The sequence below is a fragment of the Gopherus flavomarginatus genome, chromosome 13 (assembly GCF_025201925.1).
Source record: "Gopherus flavomarginatus isolate rGopFla2 chromosome 13, rGopFla2.mat.asm, whole genome shotgun sequence".
NCBI lineage: Eukaryota > Metazoa > Chordata > Testudines > Testudinidae > Gopherus > Gopherus flavomarginatus.
Window position 1 is genome coordinate 709,751 of NC_066629.1, and position 15,289 is coordinate 725,039.

Sequence of the window (15,289 nt, forward strand, 5' to 3'; positions counted from 1 at the left end):
TCTTCAGGTTATTCTAGCATCATTTCACTCCTGTAGGCTAGTCTGGTCTGAGAGGAGCTGCCTGACTCCTTTGTTCTCCTTTTCCCTGCTTGTAGCCCTTGCTGCGTTTGCTGTGCCCACTGGCAGCTGCTTCAACACAATTAGTTTTTTTTTAAAGCCTTAAAGAGTCCTGTGGCACCTTATAGAATAACAGACATCATCAGATGTATTTGGGTATTCACCCATGAAAGCTCATGCTCCAATACATCTCTTAGTCTATAAGGTGCCACAGGACTCTTTGCTGCTTTGACAGATCCAGACTCACACGGCTACCCCTCTGATTGAATTTTCGTTTTTTGCTTGAGCCTTGTTACAGTCTTGGCCTTCACAACATTCCCTGGCAAAGAGTTCCACAGGTTGACGGTGGGTTGTGTGAAGAAATACTTCCTTTTCTTTGTTTTAAACCTGCTGCCTAGTAATTTCATTTGGTGACCCCTAGCTCTTGTGGTATGAGAAGGAAGAATGAACACTTCCTTCTTCTTTTCTCCACACTAGTCATGGTTTTATAGACCTCCTTTGTATCCCCTTTTAGTCGTCTCTTCCCAGCTGAGAAGTCCCAATCTCATTAATCTCTTCTTCTACAGAAGCTGTTCCATAGCCCCTCAGCATTCTTGTTGCTCTTTTTTCTGAATCTTTCCACTTCCAATATATCTTTTTTTTTTTCAGATGGGGCAACAAAGAACCTCAACTCTATCAACTCACAAAAAGCTCCCAAGATATAACAATATTTTCTCACAAAGAAACCAAAACTCTGGACATTTCAATGACTTGGAAAAAAAAACTGCTTTCAAGAAATATCACCAGAGTAAAAGCCTTTCTGCTTTTCTAACCAAAACAGTCTCCCCAAAAGGAGATGCACCAATCTTGGAGACACTGCAATATGAGGTCAATGTATGGGGTGGACAGAGCAAGCTCCTAGTCCAGCCCCCTGTCTGGAAAACCAATGGAATATACAGTCCTTAAATTAAGGACATATCAGATATTCAACTGATAAGAACAAATACAGATTTAAAAGTTTATTAGAGAGTGTTTAAAAATAAATGATACAAAGAGTTTGAAGTGTCAGTTCTCAGTCATTGGGGGGAACATACAGAGTATATGGGGATGTTGGTATTTTGGTATTGTACAGCACATAACATATACGGACTGCAACGTCTCCAATGTGGGGTGTTTGGCGGGTGAGATCAGGATACAGTCAAGCAGTAGTAGGGGTACATCACTCATACATACAAGGAGCTATAGTTAATTGTAAGTATAAATAAGCAGGCTGGGTACAGAATGACCCTCACATGGTGGAGTTTGGTTCTGTTGGTTCAGGGCTTAGAGGGTATAGTCCAGCGGAGGGTGGGGGTTTACAGTTCCTTAAACAATGTTTTCACTCCTCTTAACCAGAAGGCCAAGAAGCAATGCTAAGACTCTACTAAGACTCTATGATGTACATGCACCCGTGCCCCCACTGTGGTCCCTGCCCCCACCGCTTTCGACCTCACCATGATGAGCTCCCAGACACGCAACGGACACCCTAACTAGGTAACTCTAAGTGAGGCTCACTTCCCCAAAATGACTCCAGTGGAAGAATTCAAAGCAAGACCCCTTAACACACAATTCTGTTCAAAGACGGTTCTCTTTACACTCCTAATGTGCACAAACCCACCCACTGACCTGTGACTAGCAATCTCTCACTGTAAACTCTGTCATAACATTTTTTCCCAGATCTGGACCTTAGCGTCCAAAATATGGGTGTTAGCATGAAAAACCTCCAAGCTTAGTTACCAGCTTGGACCTGGTAATTGCTGCCACCAGCTAGGAATTATACAGTGCCTAACTCACTGTGGTCTCCCCAAAACCTTCCCTGGGGGACCCCCAGACTCAGATGCCTTGAGTCTTACAACAAAGGGAAATAACCCCCTCCCCTTGTTCCCTTGTTACTTCCTCCCAGGCTCCCCTCCCTGGATGACCCTAGGAGATTCCCTGCTTCCAGTCCTGGAAACACAAGTACTAAGAGATCTAATCTCTCTCCCCGTCACCCAGAGGGTATGCAAAGTCAGGCTTAGTAAATCTAACACAAAGAGATTTTTTCCCCCTGACTTCTTCCTCCCACCATTCCCTGGTGAGCTGCAGACTCAATTCCCTGGAGTCCCCACTAAAGAAAAACTCCAACAGGTCTTAAAAAGAAAGCTTTATATAAAAAGAAAGAAAAAGGACATTAAAAATAGTCTCTGTATCAGGATGACAATATACAGGGTCAATTGCTTAAAGGAAAAAAATGAATAAACAGCCTTATCCAAAAAGAATACAATTTAAAACATTCCCGCAACTACACACATGTAAATACAAAAAAAAACAATATAAACCTATTGTCTTACTATCCTTGTACTTACAACTTGGAAACAAAAGATTAGAAAGCCTGGAGATAGAAAAATCACTCTCAGAGCCGAGAGAGGGAATAGATCAAGAACAAAGTACTCACACCCAAAACTTCCCTCCACCCAGATTTGAAAAAGTCTTGTTTCCTGATTGGTCCTCTGGTCAGGTGTTTGGTTCCCTGTGTTAACCCTTTACAGGTAAAATAACATTAACCCTTAGCTATCTGTTTATGACAAACTCATACAGCAAAACAGGGCAAAGCAAGCCTATGCAAGTGCTATACCGCAACCCCAATGCTCTTGTCTGCTCCTTCCCACAAAACTACCTCAAACATGCAGTCAATGGCATCAAATCAATTCCTTGCCATGGTAGGGCCTCAGGCACTGATGCACCTCAGTCCCTCTGAGGTGATCAGCTGATTCCTTCTGGCCTTAAATGCTAGGAATGTGACTCAAAGGGCCACGACCTTCCTCCTCTTCTGCGCCTATGAACTATCCCTCATCTGGACAAAAAGTTTACAGAGACTGTTTCCTAAGTTAAAACAGTGGCATTTTCCAAAGGGGAAAGGGACGGCAAATTTCTCTTCTGTAGGGAAACGAGGGAACAAATGATCCAAACCGTGCACTCCATTCTGGAAGGTATACTAAGGAGAGCGGTTTAAGAACCTACACAGAATAGACTAAGAAAGCAGCTGTTTGACCTACAAACAATGAGACGGTAAAATCTGCAAGAGCAGCCTTTCAACTCAGAGGCCTAATAAGATGTTACTAATAACTAACCAAAGACATACAAATGACTCAAAACCCTACTCTTAGTACAGACCGAATGGTAACACAGACACCACCACATTTCTTGGCTGCTCTTCAACCATCATATCTCCCCATAGGAAGGTCCAGCGTTCTCGGAGGTCATTACTGCAATAACAGGGCGATGCGTGCAGTGGATGGAGCAAGCTGCCATTCCATCTCCCTAGTCCAAAAATCAGTTCAATAAATAGTCCTCTGTTAGAGGAAGGATCAGTTATTAAAGTGCTAAGAACAGATGTAACAGTTTGATTCAAGCTAATCCTCTACATAATGTCAGGTTTCAGAGCAGCAGCTGTGTTAGTCTGTATCTGCAAAAAGAACAGGAGTATTGTGGCACTTTAGAGACTAACAAATTTATTTCAGCATGAGCTTTCGTGGGCTACAGCTCACTTCTCTGGATGCACAGAATGGAACTCAGACAGGAGATATTTATACATACAGAGAACATGAAAAGGTGGAAACATGCATCCTCTACATAATGCATAAATTACCCCAAAATAGCAAGTTTGGTTTAAAAAGACATAAAAAGCACGTAGTCTGATACTTGGTGAAATCTAAGTCTAGAACACACAACCAATTTGGGGATTGTGCCCTACTTCTTAATTGTCTGCCCTGAGGTCAGCACTCGCAGTCACGAGCTAAGCCAGACAGCTCAAGCCCTCTCATGGATCAGGAACTGGTTAGCAAATAGGAAACAAAGGGTAGAAATAAATAGTCAGTTTTTACAACAGAAAGGGGGAAATAGCAGGCTTCTAAAGTATGAGATGAGACTACAGACATTGGTCAGTTTAGACAAGAGATGACTGAGGGATACGATACAGCACTGATTCTCAACCAGGCATCTGCCAAAAGAAACCTGGGCTTGACCCACCTCAGCAGGCCACCAAGCCTGCATGCCTCAGATGCGGGATGTGGGAGGATGAAGGAGGGGCACAACAAAAAATTGCAGCATCGCTACAGAAGAGAGAGCTCTCCCCCTGCCATCATCTGTAAGGGTTGCCTCACAGCCACTGACTCCCCAAACAGGCAGCAGCTAGCCAAGAAGACACACCACGGCTCTGTTCAAGTAAGAAAAGTCCAACCACCATTCTTTCTTTCCACAACAAGAGGTAACAGCCTCACAAAATTGGGTAGAAGCTCATAAATGATGTTTTCCAAGGAAATTGTTGGCTTAAAAAAGGAGGGAAGAAGAAAGGAGTAAAAAAAATTATACAATCTGAAGAGCAACCAGAGCAAACTGCAGAGGCACTGCCAGGGCACACGCGCCTTCTGCTCATTCAGGGTGACTACACTGACAGCCCACTAAACCTCTCGCTTTTAGAGGAAATTTAATTGAACTGGTTTAAATCCCGAGTTTGATCATCGGAACGAGGGACATTGGGAGCAAAACCAGCCCCTTGACCAGCAACTCGCTTCGCTGCATGCAATGCACCGTGGGTATGGAAATAAGAGTCCCCAGTGGCCCCAGCTGCTCAAAGGAGTCTTTTCTCAGGGCTGCCCCTGCTCGTTCCCCAGCTGGACAGAGATTGGGATGGAGGCGGAAAGCTGCTCTCCTGAGACAGTCCTGCTGCTGCCCAGGCACATGGAGGACAGAGCTTGACCAGGAAACTAGAGGGCACTCAGCTCCCTTCTGTGTTAGCAGGCTAAAACCCAGAGCAAATGCACGCACCTTGCAAAGAAACAAGAGCCGGGATCTCCAACAAATATCAACATTTTATCAAGATGATCAAAAAAACAAGTATGGTACAGAATTTAGGCATAAAACTTTCTGGTGATCAGGGAATAACATACAGATTATCAAGGGGGTGCAAAATTCAGTTTAAGATCAAGTGGCAGAAAGAATACATAATCTGCAATAACCCCAGTTGAGGGTAAAAGTTTAACAGATCAATGTACAGACACTGAGCTAGGAGGGTATGTTGTTCATATGATAGCTAAGTTCAGGTGTGGAGTAGCACAAGTGGATACAATGATGAGGATGTATTGACCCTCATTTGGTGAGATTTAACGTTCACTGATTTTTAATCGTTGCCACAATATATAGTGTAAGCAGGGTCAGAATGAACTCTACCCTGCCATCTGTTGTAAAGGCCTTTTGGGGCTGATGTTATTTGCGTAATCAAGTGTATTTTCCAGTTTATTTTGACTCAAGGACAGAATAACTGTACCTGACATAAACCTAGTCCCAGATTTGGACCTTAGCGTCCAAAATATGGGGGTTAGCATGAAAACCTCCAAGCTTAGTTACCAGCTTGGACCTGGTAAAGCTGCCACCACCCAGAAAATTAGAGTGTTTTGGGGCACTCTGGTCCCCCCAAAACCTTCCCTGGAGACCCCAAGACCCAAATCCCTTGAGTCTCACAACAAAGGGAAATAAACCTTTTCCCTTCCCGCCTCCAGGTGTTCCTGGAGAGAGACACAGAAGCAAGCTCCGTGAATCTAAACAGAGGGAGTCCACCCTCCCCATTCCCAGTCCTGGAAAACAGAATTACTTCCCTCTTCACCCAGAGGGAATGCAAAGTCAGGCTATTAAATCTAACACACACAGATTTTCCCCTGACTTCTTCCTCCCACCAATTCCCTGGTGAGCTGCAGACTCAATTCCCTGGAGTTCCCCACTAAAGAAAAACTCCAACAGGTCTTAAAAGAAAGCTTTATATAAAAAGAAAGAAAAAATACATAAAAATGGTCTCTCTGTATTAAGGCGACAAATACAGGGTCAATTGCTTAAAAGAAATATGAATAAACAGCCTTATTAAAAAAGAATACAATTCAAAGCACTCCAGCAACTATAGACATGTAAACACAAAAGAAAAAAACAATAACCCCTATTGTTTTTATTATATCTGTACTCATAACTTGGAAACAGAAGATTAGAAAGCAGGAAATAGAAATCCCCTCATAGCTGAGAGAGAGTCAGACAGAAGACCAAGAACAAAGGACTCACTCACAAACTTCCCTCCACCCAGAGTTGAAAAAATCCTGTTTCCTGATTGGTCCTCTGGTCAGGTGTTTCAGATACTTCTTTCCAGGTGAAAGAGACGTTAACCCATAGCTATCTGTTTATGACAGAGGGGGCGAGAGCTTTGCCTTTCCCTGGAAAGTACTCACCATTAAGGTTATGGGGTCAAAAACCCAAAGCCCCAGAGAAGGAGAAATGGATGCTTGTTCCCAGTGTGTAAATGTTGCTTTCATTCCTGCTGTCCACGAAGTTGTTTTTGAATCTATTAGAGTTATTAGTTACTGGCACTAAATTTGAGCATTAGGTCTCTTGTCATAGTATGTTTTGGTACTGATAGATAAAAGTCTGCTCCATGCGTGGTGTTATGGAGTGAGGTAAAAAATGCTAGTTGGACAGGTGGTGCATGGACCCCAAAAGTCATCCAACACCCCACGCCACCCACAGCTCTACTCTCAGAGTCCAGAAGTTAATCTGCAAAATTATCTTGAAGCCTGAGTGGAAAGAAGTGGCTGAATGCCTCATCCCACCATGATGTTTCACAGCTGACTTCACTGCCAGGCACTCAGCACTACATCTTTACAACTATCAGTGTATAAGTGAGGGCAGAGTCAGCCACCCGAAGTATTTCTGAAGGACATAAATCCACACCGTGTAGAGGTCAAGCATAGGAATTTATTACACACAGCACTGACGGAGCGTCACCTGGTTTATTAGGCTCAGAGACACTGTCAATCAATTGATTACAATATAATATATAGATTTTCCATTGGTGGGGGAAAGTGATGGGGTAGGCAGTTCCACACCCCGGGATAGGTTTTGCTGCAAGACAAGATAGCACATTAGCCAATGGTTAACAGGATACATACTGCTTCCACCCATGGTCTCAAGTTAGCAAGTTAACATTTAATACTTTGATGAAATGTTATTAGTATAAAATATCTATGTTGAATTCTGATTTGGGGTCCATAGGAATGGAGCAACTCCTTTGATTGTCCAGTGGGTACATTCCTAGGGGTTAAAGCAAAGAAACAGTGAAAGTATATGGCAATACAGATTAACTCGTTTATGTCTTAAGGCAGGCATTGGTCCCTGGGAAGGGAGGTGAGAGGCTGCCATATCTTATACTGACATGTGCCAATTTTCATAAACTCAAGGTTGGATCTGTGGGAAGAACGTTCCCTACAGAAGAGACTGACGCAATAGGAACAGGGATCCTTTGTTCAATTTGCAACTCTGAATAAGACACAATTATTTAGTTCTTAGCTCCAACACCTGGCAATTTGCTGACCAGGCTTATTTTAGCAAAACAAGCTGACCTGTTTACACCAGCTTTCTCTTAGCTAATCACAATTTGCTAGGCCTCTGGTCTTTGGGTCTGGGAAAGAGCTGGCACAATCCATATACCAGGTTATTATATAAAATGCAGATGGATTTTAACCCCTCAGTGTCTGACGCTTAGAACCAAACATCACTGACTTGAGTTCAGGAGCACAGAACACCACTCCTAACAGACTGAAAATCAGCTCTGTTTTTAAAACAGAAAAAACATAAAACCAACATCTAGGGCCATAAGCCCCCATCTATCTAATACCCATATTCAGCCTCATTCTCATTATGGAAACCCATGTCCCTTGCCTAGCGAGTGTCATATAGATTAGGGCGAGGCCATCAATCATGCCATGCCAAGTACTGTTCTACTGTCCTTCATTCATATAACCAGGAGAACTACACTCGACACTCTCCAACTTGTCCACATCCCTTCTCATGTGGGTCCCAACTCCAAACGTACTCACATTTCACCCCAATGGCCCCAAAATGCCGGCTTTTAATATGCAAATAGGATGTTGCCATGGTCAGGTCACCCCCGAGCTCTCCAGTGGAGCCTGCTGGCAGAGAATAAGGTGAAAATTAGCCAGGACATCACTCAGTCAATTCCCTGTGCTCCCAGCAGGTGGTATTGGAAAGCTCCAGGATCGCTCACTTCCCTTTCTCTCATCAGCTTCAGGCCCCAGGTTACAAATGCACAAACCAGTTGGGATTGTAACCACAGAACATCCCTTCTGCCCTGGGCTCAAGGAGCGCGGGATGTGGGGCTGCTCTGAGAGAACGGACTTGCACACTTGGGATGTTAGTGCAAAGATACAATTTCAATTTCTCTTAGAGAAATTTGAGGGCAATTTATATTTGGTAAAAATCTTATTTAGTGGAAGAAAAGCTACAGTGACAGCCTGGTTACTGGGATGAAAAACACTTTCCTCCTGGGAGAAACAAGACATTAGAATTATAAATTTACATCATTTGTTCCAGTGTTGGCACAGGTTTAATATTGCTTCTGTGTTAGGTTTGTTTCAGGCTGTGACCGTTTTTTTGGTTCTTTTTAGTTGGAGTGGAGCAATACCAGTTTTGACACCGTTCTGCATGCTTTACAGAGATTTGGCCAGTATTCAATTCCTTTCTAGGAGGGTGTATTTATTGTATGTTCATTTATCTTCCTGCTGTTGCACACTTTTCTGATAAAATGTTGAAATTATTAATTTGTGGCATTTGTACGTTTTTATTTTTTAAAACCAAGTTTTCCTTAATGTTTGGGTTTTAAATTAAGCATTGTTTTTGGTTTCAATTTTTTTTGTCTAGGTTTTGGTTTCTGATGGGATATTTAAGAGGATTTTGGATTTAATTCTAAAATTTGGATAGATTTAGATTATTTAGAGTAAACCCTGTTTATTATTTTATTTTAATAAAGGTTGTATTGCTGGAACCTCTGGACAGGGGGTAGAGGAGATGAGTGGGAGGGTCTTGAGGCTCTAAAGCAGAGAGCCCATTCCAGGATGATCCCCCAGGGAAGGCTGGAAATCAGGGTCCCCCTCACCAGAATAAAGTCCCCAGGAAGGATTGACTGAGACTGGTGCGAGGGGTTAGTTTGTTAGCATGGCTCTGCGGCTCCCAGGAAGGGTAAAGAGAGGCACCCCCTGGACAAGCTGGGGGGCTGGGAGGTGGGTGACAGCAGGAGCACCTGGCCCTCAAGGCTGAGACTCGCCAACTCATCACAGCAGTGACAGTGCAAAGTGCCACCAGCTCCTGTGTGTCTGCACCCCCCCCCCGCTGCATTCTGAGGGGGGTCTGGTGACTGCAGCCCCCTCCCCTGCTGCACCCTGGGGGGGTGTCTGGTGACTGCAGCCCCCTCCCCGCTGCACCCTGGGAGGGTCTGGTCCCTGCTGCACCCGGGGGAGGGGACTTCTAGTCACTGCAGCCCCCCACCCCGCTACACCCGGGGGTGGGGGTCTGGTCCCTGCTGCACCCTTCACTGCATCCTGCTGGGGGGATCTAGTCACTGCAGGCAGCCGCCACCCTCGCACTCACACATGGGGGGGGCGGAGCTTTTTTCTTGCACTCCGATTGGTCAGGGCTCTGTTTCCTCTTCCTATTGGCTGTGTTGGGAGGGACGGAGCTTCCCGGGGGGAGGGGGGAGCCCGTGGCCGCGAAGAGGCTCCTGAGCAGCACCTGGCGCAGCCCAGAGCGCGAGCGGGTAAAGGCGGCGGCGGGGGTCTGGGCTGCCCAAACTCCCCCCGGCCCCCAAACACCTCCCGCCCCTGTCTAATACCCCCCACACCCTGCCCCCTCCCCAAATGCGTCCAGCCCCCCCATCTACCTCCCACAACCCCTCCTCCACCCCAGCCCCCTCCCCAAACACCTCCCACCCCGTCTAATACCCCCCACCCCCTGCCCCCTCCCCAAATGCGTCCAGCCCCCCTTTCTACCTCCCACAACCCCTCCTCCACCCCAGCCCCCTCCCCAAACACCTCCCACCCCGTCTAATACCCCCCACCCCCTGCCCCCTCCCCAAATGCGTCCAGCCCCCCCATCTACCTCCCACAACCCCTCCTCCACCCCCGCCCCCTCCCCAAACACCTCCCACCCCGTCTAATACCCCCCACCTCCTGCCCCCTCCCCAAATGCGTCCAGCCCCCCCATCTACCTCCCACAACCCCTCCCCTGCCCCCTCCCCAAACACCTCCCACACCGTCTAATACCCCCCACCCCCGAACACCCCCTGCCCCCTCCCCAAATGCGTCCAGCCCCCCCATGTACCTCCCACAACCCCTCCTCCACCCCCTGCCCCCTCCCCAAACACCTCCCACCCCGTCTAATATCCCCCACCCCCTGCCCCCTCCCCAAATGCGTCCAGCCCCACTTTCTACCTCCCACAACCCCTCCTCCACCCCCTGCCCCCTCCCCAAATGCATCCAGCCCCCCTCTTCTACCTCCCACACCCCCTCTTCTGCCCCCCGCCCCCTCCCCAAATGCGTCCAGCCCCCCCTTCTACCTCCCACACCCTGTCTTCCACCCCCCGCTCCCCTCCCCAAATGCCTTCCACCCCATCTAGCTCCCCACCCCCAAATACCTCCTCCCTCATCTACCCCCGTCCCCCCAAATACCTCTCACCCCCCTCTTCTACCCCGCCCCCAAACACCTCCCCTCCTCCCCTTCTCCAATCCCCCCCCGCCCAGATACCTCCCAGACCAGAACATAATATGGAAAAAATCAGGGTTTTGTCCTAAACATAAGGCCAGCAAGTATTCACAGTAGAAAGTTGAGGAAGATCACCACCAATTCATTTTTGAAATGGGCTCTGTAGCCAGAACATGTTTTCATTGAATTGATGCCTTGCAGACTGAATTGTGTTTGAATACCTCTTCATGCTGCGTATTTAAACCACCCTCTTGTCTCGTGTTGCTTTTTGCTTTGTTTTTTATTTAATAGAATCACGTTTTGCTTTTAATTGTGTTAGCAGATAAAGTGAAATCCACAAATCAGTGTGTAAGGTTAGGCTGATAAAGAATTATGCAATGTTTGTATAAAGTGCAGTTTTAAAAATGTGGTTATAATATTTTCTGTGTTTAATTCCATTTTCTTCATACTGTTTTTGCTGTATACTATTTAATTACAAAACCCTTCTCTGTTAAAAGAACATTCATGTTATGAAGTCAAATACTTAAAAGTTAGCACATGCCAGAATTTGAAGGCTGCCCAAGCATCTAATAAAAACATTTCATCCTCCTTTACTTCCCAGTGCATGAGAAACTAATATTGTCCCAAACCCAGGGATAAAACTTTTAGGCAAATAGGTTAAATATATACAGATATGTAATATGTTGGTCTGGATGACTACAACATTAGAGAAGGGAGCTCGGACATAAATCCTGTCCACTGCAGAGATTCTATGGGAATTTTCCCAAGGGAGTTTTCATCCTTCAGATAGATCTTAGTGTAAAATTGCTTGATTGGTTGCCTTTCAGAGCCAAGTCTTCATGAACAAGCTATCGCTATTGATCCATCACACAGAGGAAAGTAGTACCTTAGAGGCCTTTCTGAACTTGTGATTGCTGTTTCAGTTCCACTACATGGTCAGCGGATATCCGGTCTCAGAAGCAAAGCTGTCGTTATGTTCAGTACAGTGTCTGTGCTTTGAAATAAATCAAAGGCCTTCATGGAGGTTTCTCATTGATTTTACAAGAAATGATGAGAGAAATCATGCTCTTCTTGGCTGACATTCACATGTGAGGGTGTGTACATTAATTAGGGGTTTGTGGTTATATAAAAATAGAGCTAAGATAATCAAAGGAAATAATTCTTTTAACTATAATTAATGATCAAATTAATTCAAATAGTTTGGAGAATAAGAAAGGCACATTATCCAATTGACTACGCTACTGAAGCAGCTAAAAGTTTTCTTGTGCTAAAAATACAGTGAGATTTGATATTAAATTAGAAATGTGACCAAACACTGGTTGTAAGGTGCCAAGTAAACCGTTGGTGCTATCTGAATAATAATTAGGGCTCCGTGTCTGTCACGTAGGTTGCAGAAGTCACAGATTCCGTGAGTTTACATGACTCTGCAGGAGCCAGTGTGGCTGATCCCAGGGCCGCGAAGCAGCTGGGTCCTTGGCCAGCCGCTCAGGTAGCCCCCAACACAGCCACACAGGCTGCTGCTGGAGTGGCCCTGGGGATAGCCACAGCAGCCTCCTCTCTGGCAGCTCTCAGCAGTGATCCTGGGGTGACCGGAGCAGCTGTGGTCCACTGACCCAGGCAGCGGTCCCTGGGTAGCCAGCCAGAGTAGCCGCAGCTTCTGGCAGCTGGTGCTGCTGGCCCCAGGCGCCTCCCCCAGGCCCCTCCCCACAGTGGCCCCCTTGTCCCCCCAACATCATCCCCCCAAGATTTAATCACAGCTATTTTTAGCATAAATCATGGATCGTTCGGGGGGGTGAATTTTTGTTTATTACCTTTGACCTGTCTGTGATGTCTACTAGAAATACCCATGACTAAATCAGAGCCTTAATAATAATCCCAGAGAGAAACTGATTTTGATTAGAAAACTGGGACAGCCTCAGTCTCAGATGCCAATTTTATCAGGGCACTTCCCTTTTCAGTTTAAGATGAATAATTGTTGTAGGGTCATTACAGAGAATAATATCACAAAATATCTTTTTTTTTCTTTTAAGAATCATGACAAAAATTCCCAATTTGCAGCTCAAACGATCAATAATAAAATGATAGTTCAGGGGGAGATTTTTTTTAGAGAGAGGGGCCAAATCCTGGGACTTCTCATCTCACAAAAGTGAGCAGGATGTAGCTGGCTACCCTTTTTTCCTGTGCGTTACCAGGATCCATTCCTCAGCTGGACTGCAGCATTTGGCCCTCAATTGTACACTCGTGGATAGTGGCTCTGGGACCAAATGCATCTGTGGTGTAATTCCACTGCAGTCAGTGAAGTTACACTAGATTAAATTGATCCATGAAGCCTAATTGTTACCTCAGAAACATCAGTTCTCAAGTCAGTGGGGGTTATTTATGGATTTCTAAGGATATGGTAAAAAAAATGGCATCACTGAGAGATGAAGATAACCACTGTGAAACATATAAATCCCTGGAATGCATTTTGATTATAGAGGGTAGGAAAGAAGGTCCTCTCTCCCCCCACCTCCCATCCGCACATACAGACCACTGTTGCTTAAGTGCACAGTCCACAGCTGAGCATTTGCAACATAAAACAGAGAGACTGTCACTGGTATTCCTAGAACCCTGATGAGTCACACAGGTACACCTGGGGAGCTATTCTGTAGTGTACATCTGTCTCCCTTTAACCTTTGTAGTGAACATCTGATTATGTAAATGGTGTTGACCCATCCATGGGGTTGTGAAGGAATTTCCCCCCTGGTTAGTTTGGCAGACCCCCTTGGAGCTTTTCATCTTCCTGTGCAGCATGGGGCATGGGTCCCTTGCTGGTTTAAACTAGTAAATGGTAGCTGTTCTTTGGGTGCTTGCTCATGTCCATTGCACATTGTGTGTGTGCTCTCCACATGCACCGGTGTGGGATGTTTTTTCACCAGCAGTATCCATAGGGGACCTGCTCCGGCCCCCTCTGGAGTGGTGCCCGCATGGCACGGTATAGGGGGTGCTGCCGGTTCCCCCCACCCTCAGTTCCTTGCAGCCAGTGGCGGTGCATGGGATGTTTGCCGCTCTTACTAGCGTTGCTTAGGCTTTGTTCGTATGAACTAGAGTTCTTGTAAAGGGAGTGTTTTATAAGGACAAGGTCCAGCTGCAGCTCCACCCAGCCTTCCTACCAAAGCTGGTATCTTCCTACCACATGAGCCGGGACGTATTCCTGCCTGTGCTGTGTCGCAGGCCACACAAGACTGGACGTCCAGGGGGCCTTGGCTTGGCAGAGCTGTATTACAGTCTATGTTTCTGTGCACTCCCACCCACCTCCACAGGAACTGCTGAGTCACCTAATGTGGAATGGACATGAGCAAGCACTGGACGAAGAAAGGACGGTTACCTGTTCCGTAACTGGTGTTCTTCGAGATGTGTTGCTCATGTCCATTCCATGACCCACCTCCTTCCCCCCTGTCAGCATTTCTGGCAAGAAGGAACTGAGGGTGGGGGCAGCTTCAAAGTTTACACAAATGCCTGTGTGGACAGTCAGGCCATACTCCTGTCTCAGCAATCAAGTCTAACTTGGGATCCTTGCTGCCCTGCTGTTGTCCTCCCCATGAGGTGATCAACTGAGGTCTATGTGGTAACAGAAAAAGCAGCAAAGAACCCTGTGGCACCTTATAGACTAACACGTTTTGGAGCATGAGCTTTCATGGGTGAATACCCACTTCCTCAGATGCATGTAGTGGAAATTTCCAGGGGCAGGTATATATATGCTAGCAAGCAAGCTAGAGATAACAAGGTCAGTTCAATCAGGGAGGATGAGGCCCTGTTCTAGCAGTTGAGGTGTGAAAACCAAGAGAGGAGAAACTGGTTCTGTAGTTGGCAAGCCATTCACAGTCTTTGTTCAATCCTGAGCTGATGGTGTCAAATTTGCAGATGAACTGAAGCTCAGCAGTTTCTCTTTGAAGTCTGGTCCTGAAGTTTTTTTGCTGCAGAATGGCCACCTTAAGGTCTGCTATAGTGTGGCCAGGGAGGTTGAAGTGCTCTCCTACAGGTTTTTGTATATTGCCATTCCTAATGTCTGATTTGTGTCCATTTATCCTTTTCCATAGAGACTGTCCAGTTTGGCCGATGTACATAGCAGAGGGGCATTGCTGGCATATGATGGCGTATATTACATTGGTGGATGTGCAGGTGAATGAACCAGTGATGGTGTGACTGATCTGGTTAGGTCCTGTGATGGTGTTGCTGGTGTAGATATGTGGGCAGAGTTGGCATCGAGGTTTGTTGCATGGATTGGTTCCTGAGCTAGAGTTATTATGGTGCAGTGTGCAGTTACTGGTGAGAATATGTTTCAGGTTGGCAGGTTGTCTGTGGGCAAGGACTGGCCTGCCACCCAAGGCCTGTGAAAGTGTGGGATCATTGTCCAGGATGGGTTGTAGATCCTTGATGATGCGTTGGAGGGGTTTTAGCTGGGGGCTGTATGTGATGGCCAGTGGAGTCCTGTTGGTTTCTTTCTTGGGTTTGTCTTGCAGTAGGAGGCTTCTGGGTACACGTCTGGCTCTGTTGATCTGTTTCCTTATTTCCTCATGTGGGTATTGTAGTTTTGAGAATGCTTGGTGGAGATTTTGTAGATGTTGGTCTCTGTCTGAGGGGTTAGAGCAGATGCGGTTGTACC

The 15,289-nt window shown here is 46.1% G+C and overlaps 1 non-coding gene and 1 pseudogene across 1 annotated transcript; both read right to left on the reverse strand.

Annotated features, from left to right (window-relative positions):
- Positions 1 to 887: 887 nt before the first annotated feature.
- Positions 888 to 1,081, reverse strand: LOC127033878 (U2 spliceosomal RNA). The gene has a single exon (XR_007769237.1). It is a non-coding gene; the product is annotated as a U2 spliceosomal RNA (small nuclear RNA).
- A 2,210-nt stretch (positions 1,082 to 3,291) lies between these two features.
- LOC127033879 (uncharacterized) lies at positions 3,292 to 3,471 on the reverse strand (annotated as a pseudogene).
- Positions 3,472 to 15,289: the final 11,818 nt, after the last annotated feature.